Raw genomic sequence first — 19,661 nt, 5'->3', positions numbered from 1 at the left:
GATTAACGTGGTTGTTGTTTCTCTCGATAAGGGAGGTAGATACGTCACCATTGTCTGTTCCGTGCAGTTACACAGGCTGCTCAACATGGGTCAATCTTTACTTCTCTATTCCAGGTAAAACTGGACAGGAAACAGCTGGAGGAAGAAGATCAATAACTTCTATATATCTTGGCATCGCCTGCCTCATTGTCTTAATCATCAGTTTGGCTATTGCAATAGGGCTGGGAGTCCAAGGTAGGAAACTGAACCTGACACTGAACCTGTTACAGAGAGTGAACTGAGGCAATACTGAACTGCTTTATTTACTCACCCTCTGTCCGTAAACAGGGGTGTTTTCATGTTGGAAATAGGCTGTGGTGTGTTTACCCAAACCCTCAGTTTGTGAGGTCAGACTTTAAAGGGAGAAGCAGCAACATCTCTCGAGGTTTAAATCAGTAGCAAATTTTATTCCTACATTCAAACCCAGTTGCGGGGTGGGGGTCATCACAACTTCATACACAAACATAAGCACATAACAGGAACATAGGAAAAAGCTTTTTTACAGCTTTCAAAAACTTAATCGAAATTGTTGGTTGAAGAAGGGCCACTTTTCGAATACAGCAAAAGGAAAAGTTTACGATCCCTTTCAAACACGACGCAGCCAATGATATATCACACACACCTCACTGTAACACTCAGATATATCCCACACCCCTCGCTAACACCCTGATATATCCCACACCCCTCACTGTAACACTCTGTTACATCCCACACCCCTCACTCTAACACCCTGATATATCCCACACCCCTCACTGTAACACTCTGATATATCCCACACCCCTCACTGTAACACTCTGATATATCCCACACCCCTCACTGTAACACTCTGATATATGCCACACCCCTCACTGTAACACCCTGATATATCCCACACCCATCACTGTAACACTCTGATATATCCCACACCCCTCACTGTAACACTCTGATATATCCCACACCCCTCACTGTAACACTCTGATATATCCCACACCCCTCACTGTAACACCCTGATATATCCCACACCCATCACTGTAACACTCTGATATATCCCACACCCCTCACTGTAACACTCTGATATATCCCACACCTCTCACTGCAACACTCTGATATATCCCAAACCCCTCACTGTAACACTCGGATATATCCCACATCCGTCACTGTAACACTCTGATATATCCCACAACCCTCACTGTAACACTCTGAAATATCCCACACCCCTCACTGTAACACTCTGATATATCCCACACCCCTCACTGTAACACTCGGATATATCCCACACCCCTCACTGTAGCACTGTGATATATCCCACACCCCTCACTGTAACACTCGGATATATCCCACGCCCCTCACTGTAGCTTTGTGGAATATCACAGACCACTCACTTTAACTGTGATATATCCCACACCCCTCACTGTAATCGTCTGATATAATCCACACCCCTCACTCTAACACTCTGATATACCCCACAACCCTCACTGTAACACAGATATATCCCAGATGCCTCACTGTAACACACTGATATATCCCACACCCCTCACTGTAACACTTTGAAATATCCCACACCCCTCAATGTAACACCCTGATATATCCCACACCCCTCACTGTAACACACTGATATATCACACACCCCTCACTGTAACACTCTGATATATCCAACACCCCTCACTGTAACACTTTGAAATATCCCACACCCCTCACTGTAACACTCTGATATATCCCGCACCCCTCATTGTAACACTCTGATATACCCCACAAAACTCACTGTAACACAGATATATCATAGATGCCTCACTTTAACACACTGATATATCCCACGCCCCTCACTGTAACACTTTGAAATATCCCACACCCCTCACTGTATCACCGATATATCCCACACCCCTCACTGTAACACTCTGATATATCACACACCCCTCACTGTAACACTGATATATCCCACACCCCTCACTGTAACACTCTGATATATCCCACACCCCTCACTGTAACACTGATATATCCCACACCCCTCACTGTAACACTCTGATATATCCCACACCCCCCACAGTAACGCTCTGATATATCCCACACACCTCACTGTAACACCCTGATATATCCCACACCCCTCACTGCAACACTCTGATATATCCCACACCCCTCATTGTAACACTCTGATATATCCCACACCCCTCACTCTAACACTCTGATATATCACACACACCCACTGTAGCTTTGTGGTTTATCACAGATCACTCAGTTTAACTGTGATATATCCCACACCCCTCACTGTAATCCTCTGATATATCCCACACCCCTCACTCTAACACTCTGATATATCCTACAGCCCTCACAGTTACACTCTGATATATCCAACACCCCTCACTGTAACACACTGATATATCCCACAACCCTCACTGTAACACAGATATATCCCAGATGTCTCACTGTAACACACTGATATATCCCATTTCCCGCACTGAAACACTCTGATATATTCCACACCCTTCACTTTAACACTTTCATATATCATACACTCCTCACTGTAACACTCTGGTATATCCCACACCCATCACAGTAACACTCTGATATATAACACATGCCCCACTCTAACACTCTGATATATCCCGCACCCCTCACTGTGACACTCTGATATATCCCGCACCCCTCACTGTGACAATCTGATATATCCCAGATGCCTCACTGTAACACACTGATCTATCCCACACCCCTCACTGTAACACTCGGATATATCCCACACCCATCAATGTAACACTCGGATATATCCCACACCCATCACTGTAACACTCTGATATATCCCACACTCTACACTGTAACACTGATATATCCCACACCCCTCAATGAAACACTCTGATATATCCCACACCTCGTATTGTAATACTCTGATATATCCCACACCCTTCATAGTAACAATCTGATCTATCCCACACAATTAACTGTAGCACTCTGATATATACCTTACCCCTCACTGCAATACTCTGATATATGCCACGACCCTCACTGTAACACGCTGATATGTCCCATTTCCCGCACTGAAACACTCTGATATATTCCACACCCTTCACTTTAACACTTTCATATATCATACACTCCTCACTGTAACACTCTGATATATCCCACACCCATCACAGTAACACTCTGATATATAACACATGCCCCACTGTAAAAACTCTGATATATCCCACACCCCTCACTGTAATCCTCTGATATATCCCACACCCCTCACAGTTACACTCTGATATCTCCAACACCCTTCACTGTAACACTCTGATATATCCAACAGCTCTCACTGTAACACTTTGAAATATCCCAAACCCCTCACTGTAACACTCTGATATATCCCACAACCCTCATTGTAACACAAATATATCCCAGATGCCTCACTGTAACACACTGATATATCCCACACCCCTCACTGTAACACTTTGAAATATCCCACACCCCTCACTGTAACACTCAGATATATCCCACACACCACACTGTAACACTGATATATCCTACACCCCTCACTGTAACACTGATATATCCCACACCCCTCACTGTAACTCTCCGATATATCCCACACCCCTCACTGTAACACTCTGATATATCCCACACCCTTCACTGGAACACCCTGATATATCCCACACCCCTCACTGTAACACTCTGATATATCCCACACCCCTCACGGTAACACTCTGATACACCCCACACCCCTCACTGTAATACGCTGATATATCCCACACTCCTCACTGTAACACTCTATTATATCCCACACGCCTCACTGTAACACTCCGAACTCCGATATATCGCACACCCCTCACTGTTACACTCTGATATATCCCACACCCCTCACTGTAACACTCTGATATATCCCACACCCCTCACTGTAACACCCTGATATATCCCACACCCCTCACTGTAACACCCTGATATATCCCACACTCCTCACTGTAACACCCTGATATATCCCACACCCCTCACTGTAACACTGTGATATATCCCACACCCCTCACTGTAACACCCTGATATATCCCACACCCCTCACTGTAACACCCTGATATATCCCACACTCCTCACTGTAACACCCTGATATATCCCACACCCCTCACTGTAACACTGTGATATATCCCACACCCCTCACTGTAACACTGTGATATATCCCACACTATCTCTCACTCTGGCTCCTGCTCTCAGTTCTACAGATGAACAAGGCGTGCGGTGGTGCTGATCTCCTAAACCGGACCTTGGCCATTGCCCTGCGGAACCTGACAGAGCTGGATGGAATGTTCCAGAAATTGTCCGAGACTGCGCGATCGCTCTGCCCAATGCTCCGGAGCTGTTCAGGTGAGTGGGAGTTTCCGGCCGTACTCCTGCCCCCTCCCGCAACACCCCACGTTCTGTCCCATTGGGATCACCCCCACCCCCTGTCTCCCCGCCCCCACCCCCTGTCTCCCCACCCGCACCTTCCCCATCCTTCAGTCCAGGTCTCAATCTCCAAGCGGGGGAAGGCCGCAATATCCCAGCCTCTGCCTCCCAGAGTTTGGGACAGGCGAGGGGATGAATTGATTGGGGCGGGGGGGGGTCTGTCCGACAGATTGAAGTGATTGGATAAGGTGCAGGCGGGCGATCCAAATCCAAAGCCTGAGGCCTACAGGTGAAACCACGGCGCTGGACCCGAGGCGTTGAAAGCAATAAAGAGATTCGATTGGGTCGATGGGGAGAAACTATTTCCTCTGATCCGGTGGGTTGCGGGGGGAGCCGGGGAGGGGGAGTCGAGAACAAGGGGGAAGAAGGTTAAAATTCGAGCCAGGACGTTCAGGGGGGACATCAGGAAACACCTCTTCACACAAAGGGGAGCCGAAATCAGGAACTCTCCCCCCACCCCCGCAATAAACTGTGGGGCCGGAGGTCAAAGGGAAACGTCAAAACTGAGATTGAGAGATTGTTGTTGGGGATGGAGGGTCACGGAACCGATGGAGTTAAGATACAGAGCAGATCCAATAGAATGGTGTAAAATACGCGCGAGGGGCTGAATGGCCTCCTCCTGTTCCTGTGTAACAGGCTCGAGAGGGGCTGAATGGCCTCCTCCTGTTCCTGTGTAACAGGCTCGAGAGGGGCTGAATGGCCTCCTCCTGTTCCTAATGTTTCGATGTATTTCTCTGAATTAACTCTTTAAAATTCTGCAGAGTCTCCCTTTATCAACGGATAAAGTAAACTGGGACTCGGCAAAACAACAATGTGAATTCCAAAATACACACCTCGTCATCATAAATACAGAACAGGAACAGGTGAGAATGACAGACGCATCTGTCAGAATGAGATAGAGAGAAAATATCCCTCTGCACCGTCCTCATCAAACACTCCCAGAACAGGTACAGCACGGGGTTAGATACAGAGTAAAGCTCCCTCTACACTGTCCCCATCAAACACTCCCAGGGACAGGTACAGCACGGGGTTAGATACAGAGTAAAGCTCCCTCTACACCGTCCCCATCAAACACTCCCAGGACAGGTACAGCACGGGGTTAGACACAGAGTAAAACTCCCTCTACACCGTCCCCATCAAACACTCCCAGGACAGGTACAGCACGGGGTTAGATACAGAGTAAAGCTCCCTCTAAACTGTCTCCATCAAACATTCCCAGGACAGGTACAGCCCGGGCTAGATACAGAGTAAAGCTCCCTCTACACTGTCCCCGTCAAACAGTCCCAGGACAGGGACAGCACGGGGTTAGATACAGGGTAAATATTCCTCTACACCGTCCCCATCAAACACTCCCAGGACAGGTACAGCACGGGGTTAGATACAGAGTAAAGCTCCCTCTACACTGACCCATCAAACACTCCCAGGACTGGTACAGGACGGGTTTAGATACAGAGTAACGCTCCCTCTACACCGTCCCCATCAAACACTCCCAGGAGAGGCACAGCCCGGGGTTAGATACAGAGTAAAGCTCCATCTACACCATCCCCATCAAACACTCCCAGGACAGCTACAGCAAGGGGTTAAATACAGAGTAAAGCTCCCTCTACACTGTCTCCATCAAAAACTCCCAGGACAGGTAAGGCACGGGGTCAGATACAGAGTAAAGCTCCCTCTACACTGTCCCCATCAAACACTCCCAGGACAGGTACAGCACGGGGTTAGATAAAGATTAAAGCTCCCTCTACATCGTCCCCATCAAACACTTGCAGGACAGGTACAGCACGGGGTTAGATACAGAGTAAATCTCCCTCTAGACCGTCCACATCAAACAGTCCCAGGACAGGTACAGCACGGGGTTAGATACAGAGTAAAGCTCCCTCTACACTGTCCCCATCAAACACTCCCAGGACAGGTACAGCAGGGGGTTAGATACAGAGTAAAGCTCCCTCTACACTGTCCCTATCAAACACTCCCAGGACAGGTATAGCACGGGGTTAGATACAGAGTAAAGCTCCCTCTACACTGTCCCCATCAAACACTCCCAGGACAGGTATAGCACGGGGTTAGATACAGAGTAAAGCTCCCTCTACACTGTCCCCAACAAACATTCCCAGGACAGGTACAGCACAGGGTTAGATACAGAGTAAAGCTCCCTCTACCCTGCCCCCATCAAACACTCCCAGGACAGGTATAGCACGGGGTTAGATCCAGAGTAAAGATCCCTCTACACTGTCCCCATCAAACATTCCCAGGACAGGTACAGCACGGGGTTAGATACAGAATAAAGCTCCCTCTACACTGTCCCCATCAAACATTCCCAGGACAGGTACAGCACGGGGTTAGATACAGAGTAAATCTCCCTCTACACTGTCCCCATCAAACACTCCCAGGACAGGTACGGCACGTGGTTAGATACAGAGTAAAGCTCCCTCTACACCGTCCCCATCAAACACTCCCAGGACAGGTACAACACGGGGTTAGATACAGAGTAAAGCTCTCTCTACACTACATGAACGAGGGTTTCAGCAGTTGATGAGCTGAGCCCGGGGTGGTTCTGGGCGATGTTACGGAATTGGGAAGAGGCCGTCTAGGTGACGATGTGGATATGAGGTGCGAATCCCATCTCCAGGTTAAACACAACCACAATGTCGTGAACAGTCTGGTTCGGACTCAGGGAATTCCCAGGATGGAGTCGGTAACTCGGGAATGGAGTTTGGTACAGAGACGGAAAACAACGGCTTCAGTCTTCCCGATATTTAACCAGAGGGAATGAGGGAGAATTTCCTGAGAAACGGTTTGGGGCATTTTGTGTATCAGTTGTGTGTCTGTGTTCATGTATGTGTGTGTGTGTGTCTCTGTGAGTGTGTGTCTCTGTGAGTGTGTGTCTCTGTGAGTGTGCGTGTGTGTCTCTGTGAGTGTGTGTGTGTGTCGGTGTGCGTCTGTGAGTGTGCGTGTGTGTGTGTCTCTGTGAGTGTGTGTGTGTGTGTGTCTCTGTGAGTGTGTGTGTGTGTGTCTCTGTGAGTGTGTGTCTCTGTGAGTGTGTGTGTCTCTGTGAGAGTGCGTGTGTGTGAATGTGTCTGTGAGTGTGTGTGTCTGAGTGTGTGTGTGTGTCTGTGAGTGTCTGTGTGTCTGTGAGAGTGTGTGTGTGTCTCTGAGAGTGTGTGTGTCTCAGAGTGTGTGTGTGTCTCTGTGAGTGTGTGTCTCTGTGAGTGTGTGTGTCTCTGTGAGTGTGTGTCTCTGTGAGTGTGCGTGTCTCTGTGAGTGTGCGTGTGTGTGAATGTGTCTGTGAGTGTGCGTATGTCTGAGTGTGTGTGTGTGTCTGTGAGTGTGTGTGTCTCTCAGAGTGTGTGTGCGTCTCTGTGAGTGTGTGTGTGTGTCTCTGTGTGTGTGTGTGTGTGTGTGTGTCTCTGTGAGTGTGTGTGTGTCTCTGTGAGTGTGTGTCTCTGTGAGTGTGCTTGTGTGTCTCTGTGAGTGTGTGTCTCTGTAAGTGTGCGTGTGTGTGTGTTTCTGAGTGTGCGTGTGTGAATGGGTCTGTGAGTGTGTGTGTGTGTCTGTGAGTGTGTGTGTGTCTCTGAGAGTGTGTGTGTGTCTCTGAGAGTGTGTGTGTGAGTCTCTCAGAGTGTGTGTGTGTCTCTGAGAGTGTGTGTGTGTGAGTCTCTGAATGTGTGAGTGTGTGTGTGTCTCTGTGTGTGTTTGTGTCTCTGTGAGTGTGTGTGCGTGTGTGTCTGTGAGTGTGCGTGTGTGTGTGAATTAAGGCAGTCATACTAACTGCTCACACTGCATCATTGTATCTGCTGCAGAATTTCATAAAGAAATCTAGCGAGAACAATGCTGGGGTTTACTGGATCGGACTAACAGATCGAGAGAGTGAAGGAAACTGGAAATGGGTGGATGGGAGCACAGTGAGGTGAGTCCCAGCGTCGCATGGAGAGAGAGAGAGCAGGACAGGGGGATTAGATTGGGATTGATACAGGGCTATGGGGTGAGAGCGGGGCAGTGGGATTGGTTTGGGGATTGATACAGGGCTATGGGGTGAGAGCGGGGCAGTGGGATTAGTTTGGGGATTGATACAGGGCTATGGGGAGAGAGCTGGGCAGTGGGATTAGTTTGGGATTGATACAGGGCTATGGGGAGAGTGCAGGGCATTGGGAATAGTTTGGGATTGATACTGGGCTATGGGGAGAGTGCGGAACAGTGGGATTGGTTTGGGGATTGATACAGGTCTATGGGGTGAGAGCGGGGCAGTGGGATTAGTTTGGGATTGATACAGGGCTATGGAGAGAGTCGGGGCAGTGGGATTGGTTTGGGATTGATACAGGGCTATGGGGAGAGAGCGGGACAGTGGGATTAGTTTGGGGATTTGTACAGTGCTATGGGGAGAGATTGGGGGCAGTGGGATTAGTTGGGGATTTGTACAGGGCTATGGGGAGAGAGTAGGGACAGTGGAATTAGTATGGGGATTTGTACAGTACTATGGGGAGAGAGTGGGGACAGTGGGATTAGTTGGGGATTTGTACAGGGCTATGGGGAGAGAGTGGGGACAGTGGGATTAGTTGGGGATTTGTACAGGGCTATGGGGAGAGAGCGGGGCAGTGGGATTAGTTTGGGGATTGATACAGGGCTATGGGGAGAGAGCGGGGCAGTGGGATTAGTTTGAGATTTGTTCCAGGCTGTAGGAATCTTGCTGATTCTGTGCAGGAATGTGTCGGATTTTTATCGGTATTTTTTATTTCCCCATTTCCCAGTTTTACCCGATGGGAGCAGGGTGAACCGAATAATGTGAATGATGATGAAAACTGCGCCATTATCAGAATGAACGGCTGGAATGATTACAGTTGTACCGATCACTTCCCTTTCATCTGTGAGAAAAGGGCACTGCCCTGCGTCGAGGCAGCTGATATTGAGAAATATTGTTCCTGAAGAGAGACTGGGACACAGAACGAGAATGTCAGGATTGTCCAAAGATCCCCAGCCCCTCCTCCCTCCCCCACAATCCCCAGCTGCCCGAGGCCACGTCCGAAAGGTGAAAGTTCATCTGTTCCCCTTCTCCCCCAGGAGGAGCCCCCTACAGCACCACCAGTGGTGGGAGGTGGGAATGACAGCGTGACGGTAGACATTGGAAAACCCCATTATAAATCCAGGCAAGAGTCCGGCGACATGGAACAGGACAGAAGTCCTGCATTTCTCTAGCAACTTTCATAAATTCAAATGATCACCAACCTGCTTTTGCAGCCAATGAAGCAACTCCTTACAGAGTTTTCATAGTTGTCTTGTCAGAAACAAGGCTTTCAATTTGCGTGCAGTAAGCTCCCGCTGGACTCAGGATTAAACTCGATCACATCGGAAATACCCTTTGGACTTTTTCTTCTTGGACTCTGTAAATCATGTGAACTCATTTCAATCTCCCTGGTTCTTGTACTGTTACTATCTATAGTTGTAAAAGTTTCCTTTTTCTATCCTCCATTACTGTGTCTGTGCATTTGTGTACGTGTGTGTCCGTGTGTGTGTAAACGTCTATGTGTGTGGGTGTGTGTTTGTATGTGTGAGTGTTTGAATGTGAGAGTGTGAGCTGTTTTTATGTGTGTGTGAGTGTGAATGTGTTTGTGTGTGTGTGTGTGAGTGTGTGCGTGTGTGAGTAGGCGTGTATGTGTTTGTGAGAATATGTTTGTGTGAGTGTGTGTGTTTGTGTGAGTGCGCATGAGAGTGGATACGTTTGTGGGTGTGTGTGTGTGTGTGAGAGAGCGGGTGTGCGAGTGTGTGTGGGTGTGAATGTGGAGGTTGACATTGTGAACATTCCTGCCCCGGGTTTTAAATGTAAATAAACTAACCCGAGTTGATCATAATGTGAGTTTGCTGTGAGTGATTAGTAAAGTGGATCAGACAAACTGAGGGTTTGGGAAAACAAACCACAACACACTTCACAAAGAATTCAAAACACCTTCTGCGTTCGGACAGCTGGTGAGAGACAGAATTACAGTTTGCCTGTCTCTCAACAACTGTCCAGAACAGTTCGTTCTGAGGAACCTACCAACTCAGACATGTGTACAAGATCTCCAACTTTGTAATACTGCTCCCAACTTCTCAATTCCTTCATACACCAGCCTACGTACTTTTGCTGTAACCAATCCCTTAGGCATGTTCGGTGTCCTGATGAGCAGGAAAACACAATTGCTTCTTTTACCGATTAACTGAAATCTGTGTCCCTCTCGTCCTCGCTCCTCCCCCCAACGAGACAGTTTCTCCCGATCTATCCACGATGCTGCTATCCCTTTCAGAGAAACATAGAAACGAGGAGCAGGAGCAGGCCATTCGGCCCTTCGAGCCTGCTCCGCCATTCATTATGATCATGGCTGATCATCCAACTCAATAGCCTGCTCCCGCTTTCTCCCCATACCCTTTGATCCCTTTCGCCCCAAGAGCTATATCTAACTCCTCCTTGAAAACATATAATGTTTTGGTCTCAACTACTTTCTGTGGTAATGAATTCCACAGGCTCACCACTCTCTGGGTGAAGAAATTTCTCCTCATCTCAGTCCTAAATGGTCTACCCCATATCATCAGACTGTGACCCCTGGTTCTGGACTCCCCCACCATCGGGAACATCCTTCCTGCATCTACCCTGTCTAGTCCTGTTAGAATTTTATAGGTTTCTATGAGGTTCCCCCCCTCATTCTTCTGAACTCCAGTGAATATAATCCTAATCGACTCAATCTCTCCTCATGTGTCAGTCCCGCCATCCCAGGAATCAGTCGGATAAACCATCGCTGCACTCCCCCTATAGCAAGTACATCCTTCCTCAGATAAGGAGACCAAAACTGCACACAATATTACAGGTGTGGTCTCACCAAGGCACTGTACAATTGCACCAAGACATCCTTGTTCCTGTACTCAAATCCTCTGGCTATGAAGGCCAACGTACCATTTGCCTTCTTTACCGCCTGCTGCACCTGCATGCTTACCTTCAGCGACTGGTGTACAATGACACCCAGGTCTCGTTGCACATTCCCCTCTCTCAATTTATCGCCATTCACATAATAATCTGCCTTCCTGTTTTTGCTACCAAAATGGATAACCTCACATTTACCCACATTATACTGCATCTGCCATGCATTTGCCCACTTACTCAGCTTGTCCAAATCACACTGAAGCATCACTGCATCCTCCTCACAGCTCACCCTCCCACCCAGTTTTGTGTAATCTGCAAACCTGGAGATATTACATTAATTCCCTCATTTAAATCATTAATATATATTGTGAATAACTGGGGTCCCAGCACCGATCCCTGCGGTACCCCACTAGTCACTGCCTGCCATTCGGAAAAAGACCCGTTTCTTCCTTCTCTTTGTTTCCTGTCTGCCAACCAGTTTTCTATCCATCTCAATACTACCCCTAATCCTACGCGCTTTAATTTTACACCCCAATCTCTTCTGTGGGACTTTGTCGAAAGCCTACTGAAAGTCCAAATGAACCACATCCACTGGCTCCCCCTCATCAACTCTACTAGTTAAATCCTCGAAAAACTCCAATAGATTTGTCAAGCATGATTTCCCTTTCATAAATCCATGCTGGCTCTGTCCGATTCTGCCACTGTTTTCCACGTGCTCAGCTATTAAATCTTTTATAATGGACTCTAGAATTTTCCCCACTACCGATGTCAGGCTGACTGGTCTATAATTTCCTGTTTTCTCTCTGCCTTCCTTTTTAAATAGTGGGGTTACATTAGGTATCCACCAATCTTTAGGAACTGTTCCAGAATCTATTGAATCTCGGAAGATGACCACCAATGTATCCGCTGTTTCTAGGGCCACTTCCTTAAGTACTCTGGGATGTAGATTATCAGGCCCTCGGGATTTAACAGCCTTCAATCCCATCAATTCCTCCAACAACATTTCCCTACTAAGGCTGATTTCTTTCAGGTCCTCCCTCTCACTAAACCCTGTGTTTCCCAACATTTCTGGTATGTTATTTGTGTCCTCCTTTGTGAAGACAGAACACAAGTATGTATTTAGTTGGACAGCCATTTCTTTGTTCCCCATTATAAATTCCCCTGTTTCTGACTGTAAGGGACCTACATTTGTCATCACCAATCTTTTTCTCTTCACATACCTATAGAAACCTTTACAGTCAGTTTTTATGTTCCCTGCAAGCTTACCTTCGGGCTCTATTTTCCCCTTCTTAATCAATCCCTTGGTCCTCCTTTGCTGAATTCTAAACTGCTCCCAATCCTCAGGTCTGTTGTATTTTCTGGCCAATTTGTATGCCTCTTCCTTGCATCTAATACTCTCTCTAATTTCCCTCATAAGCCATGGTTTGGCTATCTTTCCTGTTTTACTTTTGCGCCAGACAGGAATAAACAATTGTTGCAGTTCACCCATGCGCTCTTTGAATGTTTGCCATTGCCGATCCAACGTCATCCCTTTAAGCAACGTTTCCCAATCCATCATAGCCAACTCGCGCCTCATACCATCGTAGTTTCCTTTATTAAGTTTCAGGACCCAAGTCTCAGAATCAACTACGTCGCTCTCCATCTTGATGAAGAATTCTATCATATTATGGTCGCTCATCCCCAAGCGGCCTCGCACAACTAGATTGCCAATTATTCCTTTCTCATTACACAATGCCCAGTCAAGGATGGGCTGTTCTCTCGTTGGTTCCTCAAAGCATTGGTCTAGAAAAACATCCCATTTACACTCCAGGCATTCCTCTTCTAGGGTATTGTTACTAATTTGATTTGCCCAATCTATATGCAGATTAAGGTGACCCATAATTACACATGTTCCTTTATTACATGCTTCTCTAATTTCCTGTTTAATGCCATTCCCAACATCACCACTACAGTTTGGGGGTCTATATACAACCCCCACTAACGTTTTTTGCCCCTTAGTGTTTCTCAGCTCTACCCATACAGATTCAACATCGTCGGAGCTAATATCGTTCCTCACTATTGCGTTAATTTCCTCTTTAACCAGCGATGAAACTCCACCACCTTTTCCTCTTTGTCTGTCCTTCCTAAACACTGAATACCCCTGGATGTTCAGTTCCCTTCCCTGGTCACCCTGCTGCCATGTCTCCGTAATTCCGACTATATCATACCTGTTTACATCTATTTGCGCAGTTAACTCATCCACTTTATGCGAATGCTCCTCGCATTAATGCACAAAGCCTTAAGGCTTGCCTTTTTAACATTACTTGTCCCGTTCCCACTATTTTTCACTGAGGCCCTGTTTGATTCTGGCCCTTGATTTCTTTGACTATCACTTTTCTTATTCCGCTTTCTGTCTTTTGTTCTTGTCTTTGATTCCCCTTTCTCTGACTCCTTGCATTGGTTCCCATTCCCCTGCCATTTTAGTTTAAATCCTCCCCAACCACTCTAGCAAATGTTCCCCCTAGGACATCAGTCCCGGCCCTGTCCAGGTGTAACCCGTCCAGTTTGTACTGGTCCCACCTCCCCCAAAACCAGTCCCAATGCACCAGGGACCTGAAACCGTCCCTTTCACACCATCTCTTCAGCCACGTATTCATCTGATATATCCTGCTATTTCTACACTGACTGGTACGTAACACTGGTGGTAATCCTGAGATCACTACATTTGAGGTCCTACTTTTCAACTTACTTCCTAACTCCCTATATTCTGCTTTTAGGATCTCATCCCTTTTCTCACCAATGTCGTTTGTACCAATGTGCACCACGACCACTGGGTGTTCACCCTTCCCCTTCAGAATGTCCTCTAGCCGCTCTGAGACATCCTTGACCCGAGCACCAGGGAGGCAACATACCATCCTGGAGTCTCGTTTGCAGCCACAGAAATGCCTCTCTATTCCCCTTACAATTGAATCCCCTGTAGTTGTTGTGTTCCCACACATTTTACTCCTCCCCTGTGCAGCAGAGTCAACCATAATGCAACGATTTTGGCTGTTGCTGCTTTCTCCTGAGAGGCCATTCCCCCCCCAACAGTATCCAAAGCGGTATACCTGTTTTGCAGGGAAATAGCCACAGGAGATTCCTGCACTACCTGCCTAGTCCCCTTGCTTTGCCTGGTGATCACCCATTCCCTTCCTGCCTGTGGACTCTTACCCTACAGTGTGACCACCTCTCTATACGTCCCTATCCACGATACTCTCCACCTCGCGGATGCTCCACCGTGTCCCCAGCCGCCGCTCCAGCTCCAAATCCCCGGCTTCCAGGAGCTGCAGCTGGAGACACTTCCCGCACACAGGCTGGTCCCGGGCACTGGAAACGTGCCCGGCTTCCCACATAGAGCAGGATGAGCACACCACGGCTTTGAGCTCTCCTGCCATGACTGACCCCTTTAAATTAAATTAAACCTTTTGGAAGATACTTAATATCAAATAATATCAATTACTCTCGGGCCCTTCTTCCCTGCTCCTCGCTGTTACAGAAGATAGTCCCTTACAAACGATGAACCACAAAATAAGACATTAAAAACGATCAGTAATAAGAGTAGTAAACGCTGCCCCGGCCGCACTCACAGGATCACCTCGTTCCCGCCTCACCGACTCCCTCAGTCACCCCTGTTCACCCGGCTCCTCTCGCGCTTCCCTTCAACTGCCGGCTCCGCTCGAGCGCGCAGGGGGCGGGGTCACACAGCTCGCGCAGGGGGCGGGGTCACACGGTGATGGCAGGGGGCTGGTTTATACAGGGCGGGCAGGAGGCAGGGGCCGGGGTTACACAGAGCGGCCAGGGGGCGGGGTGACACAGAGCGGCCAGGGGGCGTGGTCTCACAGAGCGGGAAGGGGGCGTGGTCTCAGAGCGAGCAGGGTGCGGGGTTGTTGGGAGTGGGCAGGGGTCGGGGTCATAAATTGCGGGCAGGGGCCGGGGTGACACAGAGCGGGAAGGGGGCGTGGTCTCACAGAGCGGGCAGGGGGTTGTTGTTGAATTTGTTGGTGTTTTCTACGTTGAGGTTGTTATTGAATTTGGTGTTTTTCAATGTTGAGGTTGTTGTTGAATTTGTTGGTGTTTTTCAATGTGGAGGTTGTTGTTGAATTTGTTGTTGTTTCTCAATGTTGAGGTTGTTGTTGAATTTGTTGGTGTTTTTCAATGTTGAGGTTGTTGTTGAATTTGTTGGTGTTTTTCAATGTTGAGGTTGTTGTTGAATTTGTTGGTGTTTCTCAATGTTGAGGTTGTTGTTGAATTTGTTGGTGTTTTTCAATGTTGAGGTTGTTGTTGAATTTGTTGGTGTTTCTCAATGTTGAGGTTGTTGTTGAAATTGTTGGTGTTTCTCAATACTGGTGTTGTTGTTGAATTTGTTGGTGTTTTACAATGTTGATGTTGAATTTGTTGGTGCTTCTCAATGTTGAGGTTGTTGTTGAAGTTGTGGGTGCTTTCCAATGTTGGGGTTGTTGAATTTGAAAAGCACCAACGATGATGGGGTTGTTGTTGAATTTGTTGGTGTTTTTCAAGGTTGAAGTTGTTGTTGAAGTTATCGTTGTTTTGTGATCTTGATGTTTTACAACCTCGCCTCGCACACTGGAAAGGTTGATCTGAAATAAGATCATCTTTCTTCTGCAGAATGTTGGAGAGTTTTTCATCCTGGACACCCAGGACTCTGTGATTACGGATTCGCTCACCAATCCCTGTTTCTGCAAGGACTCACCTGACTGTATAGGTCGGCTTGGAATTATCCAAACGATTCCCCAGGTTGCTACGAGGGCTGGTTAAAATGTGTTCATTGAATTACTAAGTTTCGCTTCGGGCTTAAGTGAGTGTCAAAGGTGTTAGAAATAGGCTCAAACCCGCTGTCGACTCCTCTGCCCTTTGACAACGCCATCTGCCACTGGACCTACTGCATCCAGAAAGGTCCTGACCTGAAGCTTCTGCTCTTTCACGTGAAGGCCTGACGCTGCTCAATACTGGAGACAATGGTGTTTCCATAACTCCCACTGCTGGCCTCTCTGCAGGCACTCGGGGCGGTTAAATGGACCAGGTAGGGGCAGGGACTGCTAACCAGGGATGGTCATCCTTACCTCCCTCCAGTGTTCTTCCTTCTTCCATCAATGTGTTACAAGCTGCTATCTAGCTGTTGTCACCCTGAGGTTCCTTCGAGGGCAACCATGTGTCTCATGCATCAATGTCTCCACGGCTGCCACCATGTTATATAATGGTCCTTCCATCTTGGCCTCTAGACATGGGACTTGGCTATTGGGCACCCTGTAGATTCGCTTTGGTATCTGCACAACAGTTGTTTACTATTGCGACTTGTGAACAGGTTACAGAGTAGGCACATTACACCTAGGCATGTTTCCAACCCCTCTCTCTCTTTCAAGAGTCTAACTCATGACTGATTGAGGTTGTTGATATATCATCATCTATGTCATATATGAGCATATCACACCTGTTAACCATTTATGCTCCAGAACAGACGACATGGGCACAATTTCTAAAAATATTACTCTGGGGTTGTTCCAGAGGACTGGAGAATTGCGTTACCACCTTGCTCAACACAGGGTGAAAAGATAAACCCAGCAACTACAAGCCAGTTAGTTTAACCTTGATGGTGAGGAAGCTTCTGGAAACAATAATCCAGGAGAAAATTAAATCGTCACAAGGACAAATGCAGGTGAATTAAGGAAAACCAGCACGGATTTGTTCTGGGAAAATACTGTTTAATGAACTTGCTGGAGTTTTATTGATGAGGGAACAGAGAGGGTCGATGAGGGTACCACTGTAGATGTAGTGTACATGGACTTCCAGAAGGCATTCAATACAGTGCCACACAACAGGCTTGTGAGCAAAGTTATAGCTCACGGGTTGAAAGGGATAGCAGCAACGTGAATAGAAAGGGAGAAACTGTCTCGTTGCGGGGAGGAGCGAGGACGAGAGGGACACAGATTTCAGTTAATCGGTAAAAGAAGCAATTGTGTTTTCCCGCTTGTTGTGGTCACTTTCTGGGTAAATGTCAGGACACCGAACACACCTAAGGGTTTGGTTAAAGCAAAAGTGTGTAGGTTGGTGTATGAAGGAATTGAGAAGTTAGGAGCAGAATTACAAAGTTGGAGATCTTGTACACGTGTCTGAGCTGGTAGGTTCCTCAGAACGAACTATTCCGGACAGGAGAGAGACAGGAAAACTGTACTTCTGTCTCTCACCAACTGTCCGTACGCAGAAGGTGTTTTGAATTCTTTGTGAAGTGTGTTGTGTGTTTTCCCAAACCCTCAGTGTGTCTGATCCACTTTACTAATCACTCACAGCAAACTCACATTGTGATCAACTCGGGCTCGTTTATTTATATTTAAAACCCGGGGCAGGAATGTTCCCAGTGTCACACTCTCATTCGCACACACACAACTCACACACCACATGTACACAACACATACACTCACACACAGACACACACAACATATACACAGGCATTCACACAAACACCCACACACACATTCACACGTGGACACATACAGACACTCACACACTCACACAAGCAAACACGCACACACAAACACACAGACACACAGACATACACACACAAACATATACATACAAAAATACAGACACATACTAACACACAAAAAAACATGCAACCACATACTCTCTCTCTCACACACACACACACACACACACACAGATGCACACATACACAGACACACATACGCATACACACACACACACACATTCACACAGATACAGTAATGGAAGATAGACAAAGGAAACTTTTACAACTATGGATAGTAACAGTACAAGAACCACAGAGATGAAAATGAGTTCACATGATTTCCAGAGTCTGAGAAGGAAAAGTCAAAAGGCTATTTCCGATGTGACCGGGTTCAGTCCCGAGTCCAGTGAGAGCTTACTGCACGCAAATTGAATGCCTTGTTTCTGACATGACAACTATGAAAACATTCTAAGAAGTTGCTTCATTGGCTGCAAAAGTACATTGGGGATCTCCTAAATTAGTGAAAGATGCTAGAGAAATGCAGGGCTTCTGTACTGTAACATTTTGTTGGATTCCAGCCTGCATTTATAATGGGTTTTCCAATGTCAACCATCACACTGTCATTCCCCCCATAGCCCTGTACAAATCCCCAACTAATCCCACTGTCCCGCTCTTTCCCCATATCCCTGTATCAATCCCCAAACTAATCCCACTGTCCTGCTCTCTCCCCATAGCCCTGTATCAATCCCCAAACTAATCCCACTGTCCCGCTCTTTCCCCAAAGCCCTGTATCAATCCCCAAACTAATCCCACTGCCCCACTCTCTCCCCATAGCCCTGTATCAATCCCCAAAATAATCCCACTGTCCCACTCTCCCCCTATAGCCCTGTACAAATCCCAAACTAATCCCACTGTCCCGCTCTCTCCCCATAGCCCTGTAACAATCCCCAAACTAATCCCACTGCCCCACTCTCTCCCCATGGCCCTGTTCAAATCCCAAACTAATCCCACTGTCCCACTCTTTCCCCATAGCCCTGTATCAATCCCCAAACTAATCCCACTGTCCCGCTCTCTCCCCATGTCCCTGTATCAATCCCAAACTAATCCCACTGTCCCGCTCTCCCCCCATAGCCCTGTACAAATCCCAAACTAATCCCACTATCCCGCTCTTTCCCCATAGCCCTGTATCAATCCCCAAACTAATCCCACTGCCCCACTCTCCCCATGTCCCTGTATCAATCCCAAACTAATCCCACTGTCCCGCTCTCCCCCCATAGCCCGGTACAAATCCCAAACTAATCCCACTGTCCTGCTCTCTCCCCATAGCCCTGTACAAATCCCCAACTAATCCCATTGCCCCGCTCTCACCCCATAGCCCTGTATCAATCCCAACTAATCCCCCTGTCCCGCTCTCTCTCTCCATGCGACTCTGGGACTCACCTCACTGGGGTCCCATCCACCCATTTCCAGTTTCCTTCACTCTCTCGATCTGTTAATCCGATTCAGTAATCCCCAGGAGTGTCCTCGACAGATTTCGTTATGAAATTCTGCAGCGGATACAGTGATGCGGTTTGAGCAGTTAGTTTTACGTCCTTAATTCATACTGACACAGACACACACACACGGACACACGGACACACTCACTCACTCACACACACAACTGATACACAAAATGCCCCAAACTCTTTCTCAGGAAATTCTCCCTCATTCCCTCTGATTAAATATCAGGAAGACTGAAGCCGTTGTTTTCCGTCTCTGTTCCAAACTCCATTCCCGAGTTACCGACTCCATCCTGGGAACTCCCTGAGTCTGAACCAGACTGTTGACAACCGTGGGGTTGTGTTTAACCTGGAG

At 47.5% G+C, this 19,661-nt stretch overlaps 1 pseudogene across 1 annotated transcript in view; it reads left to right on the top strand.

Annotated features, from left to right (window-relative positions):
* Positions 1 to 19,661, top strand: part of LOC144675280 (C-type lectin domain family 17, member A-like) — a 96,536-nt pseudogene that overhangs the window by 56,339 nt on the left and 20,536 nt on the right. The window lies entirely within an intron of this gene.

This window comes from Cetorhinus maximus, unplaced genomic scaffold (genome assembly GCF_964194155.1).
Source record: "Cetorhinus maximus unplaced genomic scaffold, sCetMax3.hap1.1 HAP1_SCAFFOLD_930, whole genome shotgun sequence".
Classification (NCBI taxonomy): Eukaryota; Metazoa; Chordata; class Chondrichthyes; order Lamniformes; family Cetorhinidae; genus Cetorhinus; species Cetorhinus maximus.
Note: the sequence above shows the minus strand (reverse complement) of the source record. Positions and strands in the feature narration are given on the sequence as shown.